The 20,593-nt window shown below is 38.2% G+C and overlaps 1 pseudogene; it reads left to right on the forward strand.

Moving 5' to 3' along the window:
- Window positions 1–804: 804 nt before the first annotated feature.
- LOC114496303 overlaps window positions 805–20,593 on the forward strand; it is a 67,772-nt pseudogene continuing 47,983 nt past the window's right edge.

A 20,593-nucleotide genomic window follows, 5' to 3' on the forward strand; every position in this document is an offset into this window, starting at 1 on the left:
ACATTTATGGAGCTTATGAAATTAAAGCTCTGTCTAACCCACTTCAACCTCCAACACCAGATATTTACTTTGTCATCATTTTACCCTTTGTACTCACACAGATTACAATATCTAACACATCATGGGAGTATGCACAAGCACATGTCCTATTATAAGCATATAATAATTCTTTGGTTAACCAATTAATTAGTTATTGCTTGATTGATTAATTAACCAGCTTGTTCATGGGACTTGAGGAGATGGCATTAGGGATTTAATAACCTATTTTTTGAGTACACAGATGTGGCATCAAGAGTTCCAAACAACTTGGGCAGCTGATGGTTTTTGTGCCTATTGTGGGAGAAGAACATTAGTTGTTAAATGCTTCATTTTTATACATCAAGAAACATGTGCTAAGCCTACATAGAAGTAAGGCCTTAATTCTCTGCACTTGTACTATGCTTCTTCAGAGTCCTGCCAGGACTCTGATTCAAGCCATGTTCTTGAAAATTCAAGCTTCTGTAATGAACCAGCAGAAGAAAGATATTACTTTCCTTAAAAGCTCACCATTTCCATCCATGGCTCTTTTCTGAAACATTTATTAAACACACTCTGCACGACAGGCACTGTAGCCGGCCCTTAGATGTACTTAGTCATCACAACCTTCCCATGAGGAAGGTTTTATTATCATCCAGATTTGACAAACAAAAAAACTGAGGCTTAGGAAAATGGAATATTTTGCTAAAGTCACAAAGCTAGGTAAGTGCAGACAAGGAATTCTAAACCAGGTATGTCTAATCCCTAAGCCAGGTCTTCAGCACCGTGATGTTCTATTACTGCACCAATGCTGAAGGTAAATATAGAAAAGAGCAGCACCTTCAGGTGGTTCCTGAATCATCAGTCAGACAAGGGCTAACTCCCATGCTAACTAGAGGAGAACAGGATGACCGCTACACCAGGTTGGTCAATAGTGAGTCATACCCACCACTTACATTTGCCTTGAACATGCACCTGTGTGCTGTAGGGAAAAAAATCAGTAAGACATGGTACTTGCTTTGGAGAGTGTGTTAATGTAAAAAGGAGATAAAGATATGTTTAGAATTCTCAGGAAATATAGGAACAGACATTTGGTCTAGTCTGGATTCTAGAAAGACTTCCTGGAGAAGCCAATGCTAGAAGTGAAATAACAGAAGAAAAGTAGGAAAGGGTTTCCAGGCTAAAAGAACAGAATGTATAAAAACTCAGAGGACTGAAATCATGTAATGGGTACAAAACCTGGAAATACGTGGGTGTTGCTCAACTGCAAAAAGTGGAAATTAGGAAGTAAGCAGATGAATAAAATGACCATATGCCCAGGTTTTCCTGGGATGGTAAAGTTTAAACCTGGATTTACATCTAAATTAAGTGTGCATATCCCTCAAAACTATCCTGGTTTGGGTGATAATCTCTATGACCACCTTGCAGATGAGGCTACAGGGTGAAAAAGAAGCCAGAACATAAAGAGTCATTTATTCCATAATGAGAAGTTGTCAAAAGTATACAAGGTTTACTACAAATATAAGGTAATTTTAGGAAATACACAAACTTTAAAAAATTTTAATAGTTGCCTATGTAAGAAATATCCAAACTTGTACAGAATTTTTGTCAGAGTTTGGCAAATTGGCAATTGCCAGGAAGCAAGGCCTTGAATGCTCTGGAGGACAGTCCCGCCATTTCTTTTATGCATTTGAAGTTAAGGAGGAAGCATAAGGAAGATTACATGAAGGTGGGAGAAATCAAGTCAGGGATTGGATTACAGGATAGTTAATAAGACTATGTGCTCTTTTAGGGCATGTTAACCTAGATGCACAGAAACAATGGACAGAGCTTGTTTAAAGCAAAAATTGGCATTTTACTAAAGAAGATGTAGGCTTGGGGCATGACTACCCACCATTACCTGTCCAGTTGGGAATGTATGATTAGATCATCCTGTGAGGTTACTTTCCATAGAACCCCTTTTGCATCCACATAGTTATATACATATGTTAATTTATATTGGTGGGGGAACATAGCTAGCACATCAAATTCATGATTTCATGGATATTATTGCCTTGGATAGACTAAAATAGTTACTGTTCTGGTGATCCATCCTACCTGGACTCCATGTACTCAAGCCCAGTGTTCCAGCAGGGATGTTCCAGACTTTGAACAACTGAAATTTCTCTTACAACTCTTTGGAAGGTTGGAAAGGACACACAACATGGGTTGGGTGCATGGATTCTCATATATTAATAGTATTGAATATTAATGTATCCTTTTCAGCAGTACACCAGCTATTATTTTCAGTGGTGTAAGACTATAGCAACAATATGAAAGGACTATGGAAATGACTGAAATGTAGGAAGCACTGCAGTATGAGACAGGGAAATGATGAAGGGCTCCAGGTAAGGGGGTTCCATGGGAATATTCTTATTTTACTCTCCTGCTTAAAGCTTTTCACATTGGTCCTTGGTTGGAGTTTAGGAAGCAATGTTAAAAGAAAATCTAGGAAAAGCAAAATTATTTTCATAATTTAAATATATCATTGTAAAGACAAAACTAAAAGGTGGTGGGATGGAGAGAGGACAATTTTTGAGATACTGTATGTTTTGGAGCTAAAAATCAATAAGACTTGATGATGGAGCAGATGTGGGAGAGAAAATAGTCTAGTTTGACTCCTTGGTCTCCGCTGATGGCAACTGGAAACTGGTTCCACCAACCAAGACCTGGACTAAAGGTAAAGCAGCAGGTTTGAAGCAGAAGACAGTGAATTTACCAGTTCTTCAGCCACAGCATGACAGCATGGAAGAGTGAGGTAGATAAGATGTTCAGAAAAGAGCATCTTGATCTTGAATTCAGATCAAGAAGAACTTGGTTCAAAATTTAGATTTGTTATTTACTTCTGAAATGTGCATAATATATTAGTCAGTTGTGAGAATTACATGATAGGCTATGTGTGAAAGCACTTTGTAAATTGCAAAGTGTCAGTTGTTATTTTGAAGTAAATAAGCAGACGTGATAATGAATTCTAAGAATTTAAAGATTATAAAGCTCAAAGGCACACTTAAAGAAGCAGACCACATGGTCTGTTCTTCCTGCACTGCACTCAAGCCACCTCCCACAGATGAGACTCTCTTATTTTTAAAACCCCCTAGAGAAAGAAACCTGATTCACTCATTTGAGAGTTTTAAAACCTTCACTATTTATCAATATTTAGTCTAATTTTATTGTGCTTCAACTCCTTTTGTTCTATATCCTTGGGTCCTTTACATTATTGAAAAACCTTTCATGAGGGCTTTCAATCTTGTCTTCAGTATGCTAAATGATACCTTACCTATTAAGCTATCTGTTCAGCTATTGAATGTATATATTTCTCAGAGCAACCAACTTAAAGAAATAACAATTCTTCACCTTCTTAAATCCCCCCTTTTTTTTTGAAAAAAGAAAGGCTTATTGTGTAGTATTTATTTGGTGATGCCGTCAAATCCTGGGTCTATTTTTATTCATTCATTCACTCCTTAAATGTGTTCTGCTTGAGGAAAAAGAAGTGAAGAAGAAAAATATACATCCTGCCCTTTCCCACTGCCTTCCCCATCAGAGCTCATACTCTAATAGGAGAGAAAAACAAATAAGGCCTTTGAGACTGGACTAATTTTCACACTATTACTGCTTCACCAAAATTTGTCAGAATCTGGTTATCTGTTTGCTTCAAATATTAAATCTTGGAAAAATCTCTCTGACGAATCATTTGGAGTAAAAAGTTTTTGATGAATTTAGAAATAAATTGTATCCCACTTGTTACTGCTTGAGGCAAACACCAATTGTCTAACTAATATCCATACTGACAAAATGCTTCCCATATTTCTTGCCAACAGAATTGTGAAGATGTTTGAAAATACCAAAAAAAAAAAATACTCATTCCCCCACTTCTTTTGCTGTTAATGGTGGTTAGTTGGTCCTGTTTGACTAGAGATATGGAAGTAAAAATCTATTTAGTTAAGATTTTAGAAAAATTATTATTTTCCTAATAAAAAGGGACAGACTCACCTGGTATCTCTCTCTTATCTTTTATCTACCCTCCTTTACTCCACCCCTCCCCCTGTTTCTTCATGAGATTGGATGTAATGCTTAACAAGAAAAAGCTGTTTTATGAGCATAAGGAAGAAAGTTAAATAGTAGGTGAAACCTAGGTCCTTGATGACATCATGTAGCCAACGTACAGCACTAGACTCTCTGCCTCCAAACTCCAGTCTGTAAGGAAAAGAAAACCCTCTTGTGTAAACCCCTTTTTGGAGGTCAATGCACATCCAAAAACAATTACCAATAATATGTAGCCCTTGTGTTATTAGCAATGAGGGCCACCAACCAGCATTCTTTGACATAAAAAAACATAATGTCACAGAGTGGCCTAGACTTGGGTTTCCTTTCTCCACCATCTTGGTAATTTGGAAGCAAAAAGGGAGAGTACTCTATGACAAGTGTTCTTAAATTAGTTCTTTAAATTTTCTATTACATGGTTGCTAGAGCACAATTTTGAGAAGTGTAGATATCTCTAGGGTGGTGGTGTGGTGTCCGGTCAGAATTGTTCCCTGTGTGTCTTCACCCTATTTGGGTCATATTCCACTGCTACGATACAGAGAATTTGTATACTTCCATATAGGAGATGTGTGCAAGATATCAGAGACACAGTATCTTAGAACAGATAACTATATTATCTGATGATGGGGATGCAAAACATCTTCTCTTCAAGACTAGTCTGTTTACATGGATTCTAGATTCACACCATCTCTATACAAACACCAGCAATCTTTAACATCTTTGTCCTGCTGAGATCCAGTGCAAAAGGTAATGGAGGAAACCTACAAATGAAGAGATTAAGGCTTCAAGTTTCTCACCACATTTTCTGATAGCCACAGATTCTCTGAGATCCAGAAGGCTTTGTTGATGGGCCCCAACAGGTATGACTACAGGAGTGTGAGATGGCTGTATCCTGCTGCCTCAGGCTGTCCTAGACAGTTGGCCATAACACCCTCCTCTGGTAAGACTGGCTGAGGGTAATAGCCCTGACCCTAGTCAGAAGTAGTAGGACATATAGAGAATGGGCTTCTAGCTTTATCAGTGACAACCAAGTATATATATTTTGTACTGACCATTCAAAGACGCCAGATATTCAAGAGCTGTAGACATCAGATGAAACCAACTAATTCTTTAGCCTCTTAAACATATACCTAAAAGCCAAAACGGTTTTTTTTTCACTCTCCCAGGCTTTAATTTGATGAGAAGAAAAAAATAAAAGAAGGATGAGAATCTCTGTGCCTTCTTACCAAGATAGTACCTAATAAAAAATTAAACAACATTGAATAAACCTTCTACAATTTTCCAATGAAATAAGGACTCATTATTTTAAAAATCAAAAAATGTTCTTTTATTCTTTCAACAAATATTTATTATATGCTGACTTTATTGGCCTGGTGCAGTTAATTATATTAATTAATTGTATATTTCCTTGTGCACATAAAGGTTTTGCACCATGCAGGCCCATGTGGCAAATATTGACCCTAGCCTGAACTTCCCAGCCAGCCAGCATGCTTCTTGGCCACTTTTCTCCTCCTATACCTTTCTTTCCCTTTTCTCCTACTCTTCTGCTGCCAAACATCTTTCAAATGCAGACAGCACGCAGATAATTTTACTGTTAGCTTAAGCAAAGCAAATAAGACATAAATCCTCTGCCAAAGAAGTCATTCAATGCATTCTAAAGCCCAGTTTTATATGCTGTTTTTAAAAGATCTACTGTTTGGTGTGACTCATGACACAGTTCTACTTCCATTAACTCAGAGTTAATTACGTGACCTCATCTCTTCACCACCTAAGATTCTGGAATTGAATCCAGTGTTCTAAGAGGCCCTGCTTCTCTTTGCTGCACTCAACAGCCACCATTATTACATTGAAATACACAAAAAATCACCTCAGATCATCATGATCCCCACCCTCAATCCAACCAGAAGTTTGCTTGGTGCTTATATAGGATCCGGGATGGCTTAATAGAGTTCCCAAGCTACAGACAACTTCCTGGATCATTGCATCCACATGCAAGTATGAAATTTTACAAAAACCTTAGGTGAAAAGATGGTAGAGCAGCTCTGAAAATGACATTGTAAGGGCTCAAATTAATCTCTGGAGGTAGAACATTTCATAACCGAAAGCTCTTGCCAGAAAATTCTTTTAGTCCGTTTAAGCTTCATTGCCTTTCCAAGTCTCTCCCTTGTCATTGAGATGTACCTGTTCGAATGTCTGGAGTTAATTTTCCTAGGCAGTTGTCTTCACAAACTTTTTCTTTCCACAGTTTCTTTCTCCCTCCCTCCCTCCCTCCCTCCCTCCCTCCCTCCCTTCCTTCCTTCCTTTTCTTTCCTTCCTTCCTTATTTTCTTTCTTTTTCTTGTTCTAATCTCCAATTTCTTCCAGTCTCCTGGCTTTCTTTGTCCCAAATGACATTTGCTAGGATTCCCAATTTAAGTCCAAAGGTAAATTTAATTTCCTGGTTGCTAATGGAATGCACACAAAGCTACCAGAGTGTCTTTCTAACACGTAAGTCTAGTCATATAACTTTGTGGCACAATATTCTTCAACGGCCTTTGTTACACACTCAGAATAAAATCAAATTTCCTCATCAAGACCTTCATTCATTTATTCAGTCAAACAAATATGGTCTTACTGAGAGACCCTGTGTGCCAGGCATGGCTCTAGTACACAGAGATTCAATGTTAAATAAGATATACACCTTCATGGAATTTACACCTAGTGTGAGAGAGTGAGACAAATAAAAAGAAGGGACTAACATAACTTCTAATATAAACTATGAAGAAAATAAAGAAGAATAAGAGGAGAGAGTTATTGAGGGAGGGGACTCTTTAGTTAATATGCTTAAGGAAGGTCTCTTTTAGGAGGTAGCATTTGATCGGATAACCAGATTAATAAACTCTTAAGATCAAAGCGTTAGTTTAAAAATGAGTGTAACATTTTTTAAATAAATATTTATTTCCAATTGATAACTAGCTTTAAGAAATTTGGGGATAATCAACTCACTTGACATCACTAATAGTCATATTCTTCTGTACCAATTGCAAAGGGCCCACTGGGAAAGGGGATATGTGTGTCTTTCTAGGGCAGAGTACACTCTGTCTGAGGCATTGTGCTGGATGCACATTCTTGATAGTCAAGAAACCCTAAAAGAGCTAAATGGTAATGGAAAAAATACAATTGAAACATTTTTTAAAGAAATTAAAAAATAATAAAAAGACTAAAATAAACTTCATGAGAACACAACCGAAAAAGAGAAAGAAACCTATGAGACATGTATTATTATCACTATTTTACAATGGAACTGAAGTAAAGAAAAAGTCCTTTATATATTTCTAAAAGGATTTGTGCATTCATTACATCATAAACATAGTATTAAATGTTAATGTTGTAGAGGATTATGTTGGCCAAATCCTTCAAACAGCTTTTAGGATAATCACACTGATAAAGTGTTGGCTGGCAAGACAACAGAAAATCTAAGATTGTCAAATCTGTCCAGGAAGATCTAAGAAAAAATAAATAAAGTGTTAGTTACCTATGAAATCCAGCTATATAAGATTTATTCCCTTATATAGGTATGTTACTTTGTAAAAACTTATTTTGAATAACAATCTAATCTTACCTCTTTCTATACTGCTCCCTTGTAGACTAACTTTTTGTGCTTGTGTGTCCTCTAAATTAACAGAATCTTATTGGGCTTTAAACCTGTACATATAGTGAGACCTTGGGATGAGATCCTTCTCAGGTAGATAATGAAAACATCTAATATCTAAGTCTTCTTCTAAGTCTAAAATATTTGACATTCTGTAATTCCAATTTTGCATCCTTTTAAATTCCAATAGTTATAGTTTTAGAGGACTTAGTGAATGACCTTGTCTTTGTAGTTTCAAATGAGATAAGTAAAAGGAAAATTGGATAATAATAGCTAATATTTACTGAAGTCTTATTAAGAATCATGTTTTAAGTCCCCACATGTAAAAATTGACTTATCCCTTACAACAAAACTACGGTAGGTTATTATATTGATTTTACACACGCAGAATTAACGTATGGCTATTTTAATTGTCCAAAACCATTAAACAAAAGAGCTGATATTTGATCTGTATTAATATGCTATCAGAAGCTATAGTTTTAATTATTACACAATACTGCACTTAACAATTGGGCTATGAGGAAGAGGGGGGAGCTAGAATTGTTCCGGTTTTTCTTTTCTTTTCTTTTCTTTTCTTTTCTTCTTTCTTTCTTTCTCTCTTTCTTTCTTTCTTTCTTTCTGACCATGAACATGCACACTTTGCTTAATTCCATTTTTAAATCATCACAACAATTGATTTCTTGTTTTTCATATGGGATAGCTAGAGCAGAATTAGAGTTGCTAAATCAGTAGGTTGAGAAAGGATGCACATTTCATGGCAGAGTTTGGTGAATTTCAGTCACACGGGCAATAGCAGTGGTAAGCAACAGGTGAAAGTGGTAGGAGTATGATACTGTGCAATTTTTTCTTGTATTACATGACACATTAGCTGTACTTTTGGAAAATAAATTATATTTATATTTTTTTTCAGACTGCATTACTTGGCACTTAAATATTTAATAAATTCCCTGTTACTTCTCTTGCTTTAAAGATATGAATTTTTCCAGTTTTACTGAGAAAGGATGGACATACATCACTGTATAAGTTGAAAGTATACAGCATGATGGTTTGATTTACATATATTGTGAAATGATTACAATAGGTTAAGCTGACATCCATCTTCTCATATAGATACAGATAAAAGAAAAAAGGTTTCCAGCCAAGATAAAGGCATAGGTAGATACACTTTTCTTTCTCTCACAACCAAAAGAAGGATAACAACCAACTTAAAAACAAAAAACAACCAGAACTGCTAGAAAACTGAACTGCAAGAAAGTCAAACAACCAAGAATTTAAAGGAGAAACATTCACCCAGACTGGTAGGAGGGGCAGAAATAGGAAGCTGGGGTGGTGAGAATGTGCAACAAGGCAGCAGCCGGTAGACCAGGCAGTCCCATGTTTGTGTGCAGATAAGATGGGAGGAACAACTGAGGAGTCAGACAACCCATACAGCCCAGGGTTCCAGCATGGGAAACTAAAGCTTCAAAACCTCTGGCTGTAAAAACCTGTGTGGATTGCAGTGGTGGAAGAAACTCCCAGTCTCACAGGAGAGTTGGTTGGAGTGGCCCACAGGACCCTAGAATGTACACAGGCCCACCCATCTAGAAATCAGCACCTGAAAGGGCACCATCCACTTGTGGGAAGCAAGGGAAGTAACTAAAAGTGGGACAAGAGCCAAGCAAGAGGTATCGTTCCCTCTCTCATCCCTCCCCCATGTACAGTGCCACGCTGCAGTAGCAACATGGGTCACCCTGCCCTGGAGAATACCTAAAGCTCCACCCTTTGCAAGTAACAGGTATGCTGAGACAAAGAAACATGGCCCAAATGAAAGAACAGATCAAAACTCCAGAAAAAGAACTAAGCGATGAGGAGATAGCCAACTTATCAGACGCAGAGTCCAAAACACTGGTAATAAGGATGCTCACAGAAATGGTTGAGTATGGTCACAAAATAAAGTAAGAAGTGAAGGCTATATGAAGTGAAATAAAGAAAAATATACAGGGAAGCAACAGTGTAGAGAAGGAAACTGGGACCCAAATCAACAATTTGGAACAAAAGGAAGATAAAAAACATTCAACCAGAACGGAATAAAGAAACAAAAAGTAAAAAAAAAAAAGGGGAGGCTTAGGAACCTCTGGGACAGAATCATAGGGGTGCCAGAATGAGAAGAGGAAGAGCAAGAAATTGAAACTGAAAAAATAAAGAAGGAGAATTTCCCCCATCAAGTGAAGGAACTAGACATGCAAGTCCAGGAAGCTCAAAGAGTCCCAAGAAGTTGGATCCAAGGAGAAATACACCAAGACACATCATAATTAATTACCCTAAGATTAAATATCAGGAGGGAATCTTAAAAACAGCAAGAGAGAAAGAGAGAGTTACCTACAAAGGAGTTCCCATGAGACTAACTGATTTCTCAAAAGAAACCTTATAGGCAAGAAGGAGCTGGAAAGAAGTATTTAAAGTCATGAAAAACAAGGGCCTACAACCTAGATTACTCTATCCAGCAAAGCTATCATTTACAATGGAAGGGCAGATAAAGTGCTTCCCAGATAAGGTAAAGTTAAAGGAGTTCATCATCACCAAGGCCTTATTATATGACATGTTAAAGGGACTTATCTAAGAAAAGAAAATCAAAACTATGAACAGTAAATGACAATTCACAACTATCAACAACTGAACCTAAGCACAAACAAACAAACAAAAATACTAAGCAAACAACTAGAACAAGAACAGAATCATAGAAATGGAGATCACACAGAGGGTTATCAGTGGGAAGTGGGGGTGGAGAATGGGGAGAAAAGGTACAGTGAATAAGACACATAAATGGTAGGCCCAAAATAGATAGGGGGATGTTAAGAATAGTATAGGAAATGGGGAAGCCTAAGAACTTACATGTATGACCCATGGACATGAACTAAGGGAGGGGGAATGCTGGAGGGAGGGGGGTACAGCGTGGAGGGTAATAAAGGAGAGAAAAAAGGGAACAACTGTAATAGCATAATCAATAAAATATACTTTAAAAAAAAGAAAAAATTCTCCTTATGATGAGAACTCAGTATTTACTCTCTTAACTTTCCTATATCATACAGCTGTGTTAGCTATAGTCATTATGTTGTACATTAGCTCTTTAGGATAAATGTGAATGTGTGGCTTGGAAATTATTTTACTCTGAGAATCTTTTGCAGGGCCTCTCTCCACCAAAATAAATACTATTATTTTTAGAGTATAAGACAAGTATATTATATAATGTTCTTTGTTCAGTCCTGATACATAGGTAAGAAAAAGGTAGTCATGGAATTTACATGTCTTTAAAACCAGAGCATTGGGAAGGGATTAAGACCACAACTCAAACTGCAAAACAAATATGTGATAATGCCGATAATTAACTTCACAGACATGGGGTTATAGGGAAAGGAGTTCAATTCATGTTCATTCTAAAATAAGCTAGATCTAAGGTTAATTTCAGGTTTAAAGAACAAAACTTAGTAAAGGTTTGTGCCCTAGACTTATTCCAAATGGCAGTGAAATATCACTGCTGGTACTCTTTTATGTGTATATCCAATAATGTTACAAAAATATTATGCTGGTAGGCATGTGTACATAAGAAAAAATTAATATAGTTTTCTTTCATATCCATAAAAGGAAAGACAATAATATAAGGCATATGTTGCTGATTCTACAGAGTACTTTTTTTTTCCTTTAACAGGGAAGGAAGCTTTGCTCCACCCTGCTGAAAAGAGGAATTGTACCGGGTCCACTACAGTAACTCACCAGCAGACCTAGTAGGCTTTGAGATGTGCACTATTATTGCTCAGTGAATACAATCTGATGGGAAATTCTTAGAGGAGGGATAACTGCCATTGCTCTGGCTGTTACTGACCAGTGGCCCAGGCTATTAACAGGTGAAACCTTAGAGGGAGTGCATCACTGCCTAAGTCTTGACCATAGAAGATACCTTTTGACTGTTCCCTCCAGTGTTTTTCAGAGTTCCACATCCCACTCTTAAGAGAGGGATTAGCTTACGTTGTTTCTTTCAACTATAAAGGTCTGGTGTATTTACAGCTTGCTCAAGTCAGTTTTATAAATAGTCTTTACTATGTGCAAGGCATTTGGGATGAGGCATTAGCAGAAAGCTTCAAAGATGAATAAGAAAGATATAGTCTCTGCTCTCAAAAATCTGGTTTTAAAAAAACATGTAACTACAATACAAGGCAAAATGAAATTCATTCTAAAGACATTTTAGGAGAGAAGCTGTAGGAGGGCAGAGTGTTGGAAATCCTTAAAATTTAGTATATCACATAGATTTGGATGCACCAATCTGTTTAAAGCAACAGATAGCAGCTCTGGCTAATGTGAACAGAAAATGGAATAAATAAAAGGGTACTGAGTAGCTCACAAAATTGTAGGAGGGCTCAGCATGGAGACTTTGCAGGCAAAAGTAGTGTACAAAATCACATAGCACAGGGCTGGTCTGAGAAGACACCAGTGCCACCAGAGCTTGACACAGATTCCACAACGTGCACTACCCACACACGGACAGTGAACATAGCATCATAATCCCAGAACTACATTCTGAAGTCTCTGAAAACTGAATGTTGCTGCTGCCACTCTCACCAGCGTGAAATCCACACAGTCCCTGCCTCTCCACGTCACCAGCATCCAGCTGAAAGCCTGGAGTAGCTATCATTCATTGCCAGGGCCTGAGTCATGTTCCTACACCATAAATTCAAGTGTCTGGGAGAACAATCATGATGTTTTCCATTTCCCTAGCAGGCTCCAGTTCTTTATTATATGGTAGGGTGGGGAGTGATTCACAAACACATAAAAGGTATTCAAATGCTGGGAGGCCAAAATTCATTGCAGCAGTTTACCTACATCAAGCAAGCTATACTGGACACCCAGTTTAAGGGGATGATCTGTAGTTGGCTCATTTTGGTTTGCATGTCCTCTTTCCTTTGTTCAGTGAGATAATGCTTTTGTATTACTCACTACCATCCTGTGTTCCCTTCTGTCTTAAGAGTATTTTGCAGTCTCCTAGGTGAGATAGTCAGAGCTGATACTCCCAGGGTTTATTTAATTGCAGTATTTTTATTTGTGCCCAGGATTATAAATAAGACCATTTGAAGGGAAAAAGGCTTAATTGAAGGGAAAAATAGTAATCTTTCTAAAGTAGGTTGTGGTTTGGAAGAAAAATAGATATTATTATAACATGTATTTTCAAAGAGACAGTTGGAGATAGCTCACAGAGGTGGATAGTTCATCTGACAACTGAAAGAACTTTGAGATGTAAGAGTAGAGGTGACACAATTAGCTATTAGTTTCCTGACAATGAGCAATATTCAATACAAAATGTTTAAGGATGCAGAGTGATTTCAGGCAGTGGAAAAATATAATAAAATTGAAACCCTCTCCCAACCATTTAATAGGATAATATAGAACAGGTTTTCCTAAGGCACTCTGATTCATTAGTAAACATCCTCTTGGTTTCCTCTGATCACTAAATAAAAAACTTTTGGTAACTAAAAAAAACTTTAAATTAAATAATTACACAACACAAATGACTATATAGAAGATATGAGGCATTCCTTCTGAATTTCAGACTCATGTATACAAATGTCTATTAGAAGTCCACTTACAACCCTCAAGTACATAACACTCAATACCCCTCAACTGATTTATATTATCTATTCACCAAACCCTGTCCCCTTTTTAATATTTCCTACTAAGTTAATGGTGCCTCCATATTCCCAGGCAACTAACCAGGAACTAGAATGTCACCAGCAAGTCTTCTTCCACCTAAACTCTTACGTCTAAGCCATTACCATATTCCTCAAATTTTACATCAGAAATATGTTTTCAATCTGTCTGCTTCTCTCTACGACCACAATCACTCCATCTGAAGTGCTAGTCATCTCTCCCAGGAATCACAGCCATGCACTCATACTTGCCCCTCTAGCTAGGTACCTTCTGTCCTTGGAACCACCCTCCAGGCAGGAGTCAGAAGGGCCTTCTGAAAAGTCCTCTGGGCTCCTCATTTCATAGATGTTTTGCATTCAGATGAATCTGGTTTTGAATTCTGACTTTGCCCCTTATTAGTAAGTTGGTCTTGGGAAAGTTACTCAATCTCTCTAAGCCTCAGTATCCTCATTTCAAGATGGAAAATAATCCCTTTTTAAATGAAGATTACTCTAAGAATTAAATGGTAAAATGTGTTAGAAAGAGTCCAGCACAGTTGCCAGCATAAAGTAAACCCTTTTGTGAAATTTTCTGTAATCATTAGCAAGAATTAAAGTCTTTTTGTATAGATTTTCCATCAGAGGAGGATTTCAATACAAAGCAGATTCCTTTTTTAAAATTAAGAAAGTGAAAGGACAATGAATAAAACATTACTTGCATGCTCTACAGAGTACCATGTAACAAATGACGCCCTTGGAATCTCCCAAGGGCAAAAGGGGTTGTTTACTTCTCAGTAGGAACAGTGTCAATGAAAAAAATTTTTTTAATCCACCAAGACACATGAGGAGTGACAGCAGCAACAGCTGCAGCACCATTAAATGTTTTACAGGTATTCATTCATTTATATATTCATCAAACATTTATTAAGTACCTAACATGTTCTCTGTGCTTCTTGCTGGAAATACCAAGAATAGAATTCAAAGTATACTCTTAAAGGAACTCATAGTTTAGTGAGCACATTGTAAGTTAAAGTGCTTTATGAGATAATAGAAATATGCACATTCTTTGAGACCTGTAAGACCTCCATTGCAAAGGGAAGGAACTAAAAAGAGTGACAAGAGTAAGAGGAAATGGAAGGGTAAAGGAAGTTCATTTGAGACAGAACAGCACATTGACAGACACAACTTCCATATATGGAGAGGTCCTGATTGATGAGTCAGTGGTGGAGGTAGCTTTTGTGTCTGGTTGTGACAGGCCCTTGCTTTGCCCCGGGACACCAATGTGGGACAATATTAAGGACTATTGCCTTCAGATCTTGGCCTCATCTGAGGTGACTCCTTGATCATTGGTCTCTCTAAAATCCAAGTTTAATTCATTCAAAAGACCTTCACCCCCTCTTTACCAAAATGCACAAGAGGGAGTTAAATCAGTCCTTCTTCTGAGCTACTCTGTCTGTCCAATTCCACCTGACTATATGCTCCTAAAGATGCAGTGACTCGTGGCTAGTTGGAAGAAAAGCCAAGGGCAGGAAGAAAGAAATGCAAGGCCACATTTTAATCAATTGAGTTATATCCTTATGCCAAACAAAGATTTTCCAGAATCTCAGTGCCTCAGAGGAAAGGCCATAAAAGACTCTCATTCATCTCTAATTCTCTGTCTCTCTCCCTCTCCTATTCTTTCTTCTTCATACCATTCCTTCATATCTCTGTTCAATCACCTAAATTATTGTTCAAGAAAACTAAACTCCTCCCCCAAATCCATCTTCTCTATGTTCCTGCCTAAGTTACTCACAGCATTCTTTTCAGCACAGTCATTGAGGTCCCCAGAATAAAAGCAGAAAATATGGGTTTCCCCAATTCTAATTTCATCTATTTTTTCCATAAGATCTGCAGGTCTCCTGACTTCCTTACTAATATTGAAGTCATCTAGTATCTTGGGCAACCAGGTGTGTGGCAATACCACTAGATGAGACAGGAAAGAAAGAAATCTGAAGAAAGGGTAATAAGCCCTCAATTTGACTGTGTTAAGTTTGAGGGATCTCTGAATGGAGGTACACAGTAGGCTGTTGAAGATATGGATCTGCCTCTTGGTAAAAAAGTCCAAGAGATAAAGACCTAGGAAAGACCTCACGAGTTACATGAGTGCCAAAATTACCAAAATTGATGAGATTCCCCAAAAGCAAGATAGAAAGCAGGGAATAAAAAAGACTGAAAACAAAACTTTGAAGTCCAAGATGAAAGAAGAAGATCAAGCGCAAGTGAAAGAATGCATGGTCAGAGAGACAGTAGGACCAGAAAGTGTGGTATCACAGAAGCTAAGAGATGAGGAGCATTCAAATTTGTTCATTCAACCCAACACTGATTAGATATCTATTATGTTCCAGGTACTGTTATAGATGCTGAAATTTACCTGAAAGAAAAAAAGAAAAAGGAAATTCTTTTCCTACATGGAATTATATTCTAGGGGAGAGAGACAAGTAACAGGTAGGTAGTGATACAGTGATAATAAGTTATGAAAAAATCTGAAGCAGGTAAAAGGATTGGAAGTGATGAGGGAAGCAGGTGATATTTTAGGTTAAGTGTTTTCAGGGAGGGCTTCTTTAAGAAGTGACACGTACACAGAGATCCAAATGAAAAGGAGAGATACAAATATCTGAAAGACTAGTGTTCTAGAGGCAAGGCACCAGTACATGCAAAGGACGTGAAACAGCCCTGCCAGCTTGTTTGCAGACCAACAGGTTGGCCAGTGTAGTTGTGGTGTGGTAAGGGGGATGCAATAGGAAATGAGGCAAGAGATTTGGCCTTGGGCCAGACCATGCAGGGTCTCACTGAGAGGTCAATTGTGATGACTGAGTAGATGATATTTTTTACAACAATTAACAGACCATTGATGACCACCAGGAGAGCAATTCAGTCAAGTGTTGTGGAAAGAAGCCAAATAGACTGCAAAAGTTGAACAATGGATTACACAAGATATAGGAGAGATATCTCTTTCAAGATTTGCATGGATGAGAGACAGAAGAAAGGGTTGGCATCTTTCATCATTGCTGGATTGAGACAGCATTTGCTTTAGGACAGGGAAAACTTGACAAAAAGAAAGATGCAGAAGAGATAAAGGGAAAATCATGGACAAAGGAAGGCCCCACAGGTGAAACAATGAGTTGAGAAGCACAAGGGCAGTGAAGCTTTGAAGAGGAGGAAGGACCTCTGCAGACTGCTGTGCATATGCCAACATGACGGAGCAAGGTGAGCCATGGAGTTTGTGTGCACTGATCTCTATTTCTCCTGAGAATGACGAGGTCAAGTCCTGTGCTGACAGTGAGAGGAATGGGTACGAGTGGGAGCCTGAGCAGGGTGGGGATAGAAGATACAGATAGAAAGGTTGAGAGAGGGGCAATCCACACTGAAAACTTTGACAAAGGAAGGAAACCCATGAGTTTGTAACCTCAGGATCCAGAGAAACCTGGAAGTCTAGGGCAGGCAAGTCAGGCCAGAAAGGATCCAAGAGGGTAAGTGGAAAGAGAAGAAAGGAACAAGAGACATCTGGGAAGCTGATGCCCACACACTCTAGTGCAAAGAAAGTGGTGGCTGACAAGAAAATTCACACTGTACAATCTCTGTGCATCTAGCAGGGCATATTCACAGATAATTAAATCCATGCACAATCTGTTCATATCCAACTACAGCAGTACCTTAGTACAGTGGTACTCATTAATTCATTTGAGAATACATGACAAATGCCAAAACTGATGAGTACCAGACGAGTGATAAAGCATTTTCTCTTGCAGGGCAGCCTTATGACTCATACAAGTTCTAGCAATTGCTATGAGTCTTAATCAAGTGCTAAGTGCTGAAACACTTTTTCTCATCAAAATGTGATGAGTACAGGGTTTGACGAGTTCTGAAGCTGAAAAGTACCAAGGTATGACTGCATTTCCTGTTTCTGAAGTTCTGGGAAAGAGCATCTTTCAAGTATGATTGGCTAATAAACACTTAATATTGGAAGTATTTCAAAGTTGGTAATCAGTATGTTATAGATTAGTAACTAAGAGGGTTGTCTCTGGAACCAGGCCTCCTGGATTTGACCCTGTCTCTCATGCTTACCAGGTCTATGACCTTGAGTAAGTTACTTAACTAACCTGTCTATACCTTATTTTCTTCAACTGTAAAATGGAAATCATAATAATATCTACCCTTGTGGAGTGATTATGAATATTTATAAATCACTTAGAACTAAGTCTGGCAATATGAACACTATTTATTTAAAATAAAATTATCTTTGGTCAGTAATAATGCTAACTATTAAACATGAATTAGCCTAATTCTCATTTAAAAACTATAAGATAGGAACTTCTGGCCAAGATGGAGGCATAGTTAGATACACATTGCCTCCTCACACAACCCAAAAGAAGGACAACAACAAATTTAAAAACAAAAAATAACCAGAACTGCCAGAAAATAAAACTTTATGGAAGTCCAACAACCAAGAAGTTAAAGAAGAAACATTCACCCAGACCAGGAAGAGGGGCGGAGATGGGCTGCCTGGGTAGAGAGGACTTGAGGCAAGGCAGTCCTCGAGGATCTGGGTGGGTGAGGTGGCAGCTGGCAGAGCAGGCAGCGCCACATTCGCATGCGGATAAACTGAGGGATTGAGACAGACCGCACAACCCAGGGTTCCTGCACAGGGAAATAAAGCCTCAAAACCTCTGACTGAGAAAACCCTATAGGGTTGAGGCAGCAGAAGAAACTCCCAGCCTCACAGGAGAGTTCACTGGAGAACTCTGGAGAACCCACAGGGTCCTAGAACATACACAAACCCACCCACCCAGCAACCAGTACCAGAAGGGCCCAATTTGCTTGTGGATAGTGAGGGAAGTGACTGAAAGCCAGCAGAGAAATGAGCAAGCAGCACTGTTCCCTCTCGGACCACTTGCCCCCATATAGCACCACAACGCAGTAACATAGGTTGCCCCACCCTGGAGAATACCTAAGGATCTTCCCCTCACTTTGTAACAGATGTGGCATGACAAAAAAATATGGCCCAAATGAAAGGACAGATCAAAGCTCTAGAAAAAATTCAACTAAGCAATGAAGAGATAGGCAACCTGTCAGATACAGAGTTCAAAACACTGGTAATTAGGATGCTCACAGAAATGGTTGAATATGGTCACAAAATAGAGGAAGAAGTGAATGCTTTGCAAAGTGAAATAAAGAAAAGTGTACAGGGAACAAACAATGGAGGGAAGGAAACCAGGAATCAAATCAATGATTTGGAGCAGAAGGAAAAAATAAACATTCAACCAGAACAGAATGAAGAAACAAGAATTCGAAAAAGTGACAACAGGCTTAGGAACCTCTGGGACAACTTTAATGTTCCAACATCTGAATCACAGGAGTGCCAGAAGGAGAAGAGGAAGAGCAAGAAATTGAAAACTCATTTGAAAAAATAATGAAGAACTTCCCAGTCTGGTAAAGGAAATAGACTTCCAGGAAGTCCAGGAAATTCAGAGAGTATCAAAAAAGTTGGATCCCTGGAGGCACACACCAAGACACATCATAATTACATCACTCAAGATTAAAGATAAGGAGGGAATCTTAAAAGCAGGAAGACAAAAAGAGACAGTTACCTACAAAGGAGTTCCCATAAGACTCTCAGTTGATTCCTCAAAAGAAATCTTGCAGGTAAGAAGAGGCTGGGAAGAAGTATTTGAATTCTTGAAAGGCAAGGAAAGGACCATATCCAAGATTACTTTATGAAGCAAAGCTATCATTTAGAATGGAAGAACAGATAAAGTGCTTCTCAAATAATGTCAAATTAAAGGAGTTAATTATCACCGAGCCCTTATTATATGGAATGTTAAGGGATTTATCAAAGAAAAAGAAGCAGATCAAAAATACGAACAGTAAAATGGAAACAAACTCACAACTGTCAACAACTGAACCTAAAAAAAAAAGAAACAAAAACAAAAACAAATTGAGGAAACAACTAGAAGAGGAACAGATTCACAGAAATAGAGATCTCATGGAGTGTTATCAGTGGGGAGTGGATGGGGGGAGAATAGGAGGAAATGTACAGGGAATTAGAAACATAAATGACAGGTATAAAATAGACAGGGGGTCCTGGCTGGTGTGGCTCAGTGAATTGAGTGCTGTCCTGCAAACCAAAGGGTGTCCAGTTCTATTCCCAGTCAGGGCACATGCCTGGGTTACAGGCCAGGTCCCCAGTGGGGGCCTCTCAAGAGGCAACCACGCATGATATATCTCTCCTTTTTTTCCCCTCCCTTCCCTTTTCTCTAAAAATAAATAAATAAAATCTTTAAAAAGAACAAACAAAATAGACAAGGGGAGGTTAAGAATAGTATGGGAAATGGAGAAGCCAAAGAACTTATACGGATGACCCATGGACATGAACTAAGGTGGGTGAATGATAGTGGGAGGGGAAGTACAGGGCAGAGGGTGATGAAGGGGAGAAAAAAAATGGGACAACTGTAATAGCATAATCAATAAAATGTATTTTTTAAAAACTATAAGATATGTTGATTGTTCCCATTTCATAAATTAAATAAGCTGAGGAGGGTTAGGTGAATTTCCCAAAATTACACAGCAAGGAAGAATAGGAACTGGGATTTGAATGCGTGTTTATCTGCTCCCAAGACGTGTGTTCCTTTAACCTACTCATGTGAAAGTTTATACTTCCAAAGGTTATATCTGCTTAGCAATTTCCAAGTGGAGAAAGCCACTATGTACTTGATGTTGTTCCGTTTTGAATGGCTTATGGGGTCTGTTTTCATATGCATCTCAGCTACAGAATCCAAATCACATCGCATATACACCACACACACACGCACAACCTCCAAGCTCAGCACTGAATCACAACTCAGATTTTGAGGTTAAGTTTAAAGTATATTAGTTTTGGTTTGGTTGTTTTAAACCTTTGATGACATTTGATACATTAACTTTCTGCCACCCTGAAGTAATTTTAAAATGTCAGCTGAAATGATTGATTCATATTCACCTTTTATAAGGTTGCACAAACCCTACCAACAAAATGTAGATGACTGATTAAAGGAAAATGTGCCATTTGCTCTATCTAACTTAGGAATTCCCTCCATACACAGCACAGCTTATTTGCATTCCAGGTCCCTTGCTGGTACACAGCCTTTGGCTTCCCAAATGCCAGTCCAGACTGTTCTGTGATGATGTCATCACAGGTC

The sequence above is a fragment of the Phyllostomus discolor genome, chromosome 5 (assembly GCF_004126475.2).
Source record: "Phyllostomus discolor isolate MPI-MPIP mPhyDis1 chromosome 5, mPhyDis1.pri.v3, whole genome shotgun sequence".
In the NCBI taxonomy this organism is placed as follows: Eukaryota; Metazoa; Chordata; class Mammalia; order Chiroptera; family Phyllostomidae; genus Phyllostomus; species Phyllostomus discolor.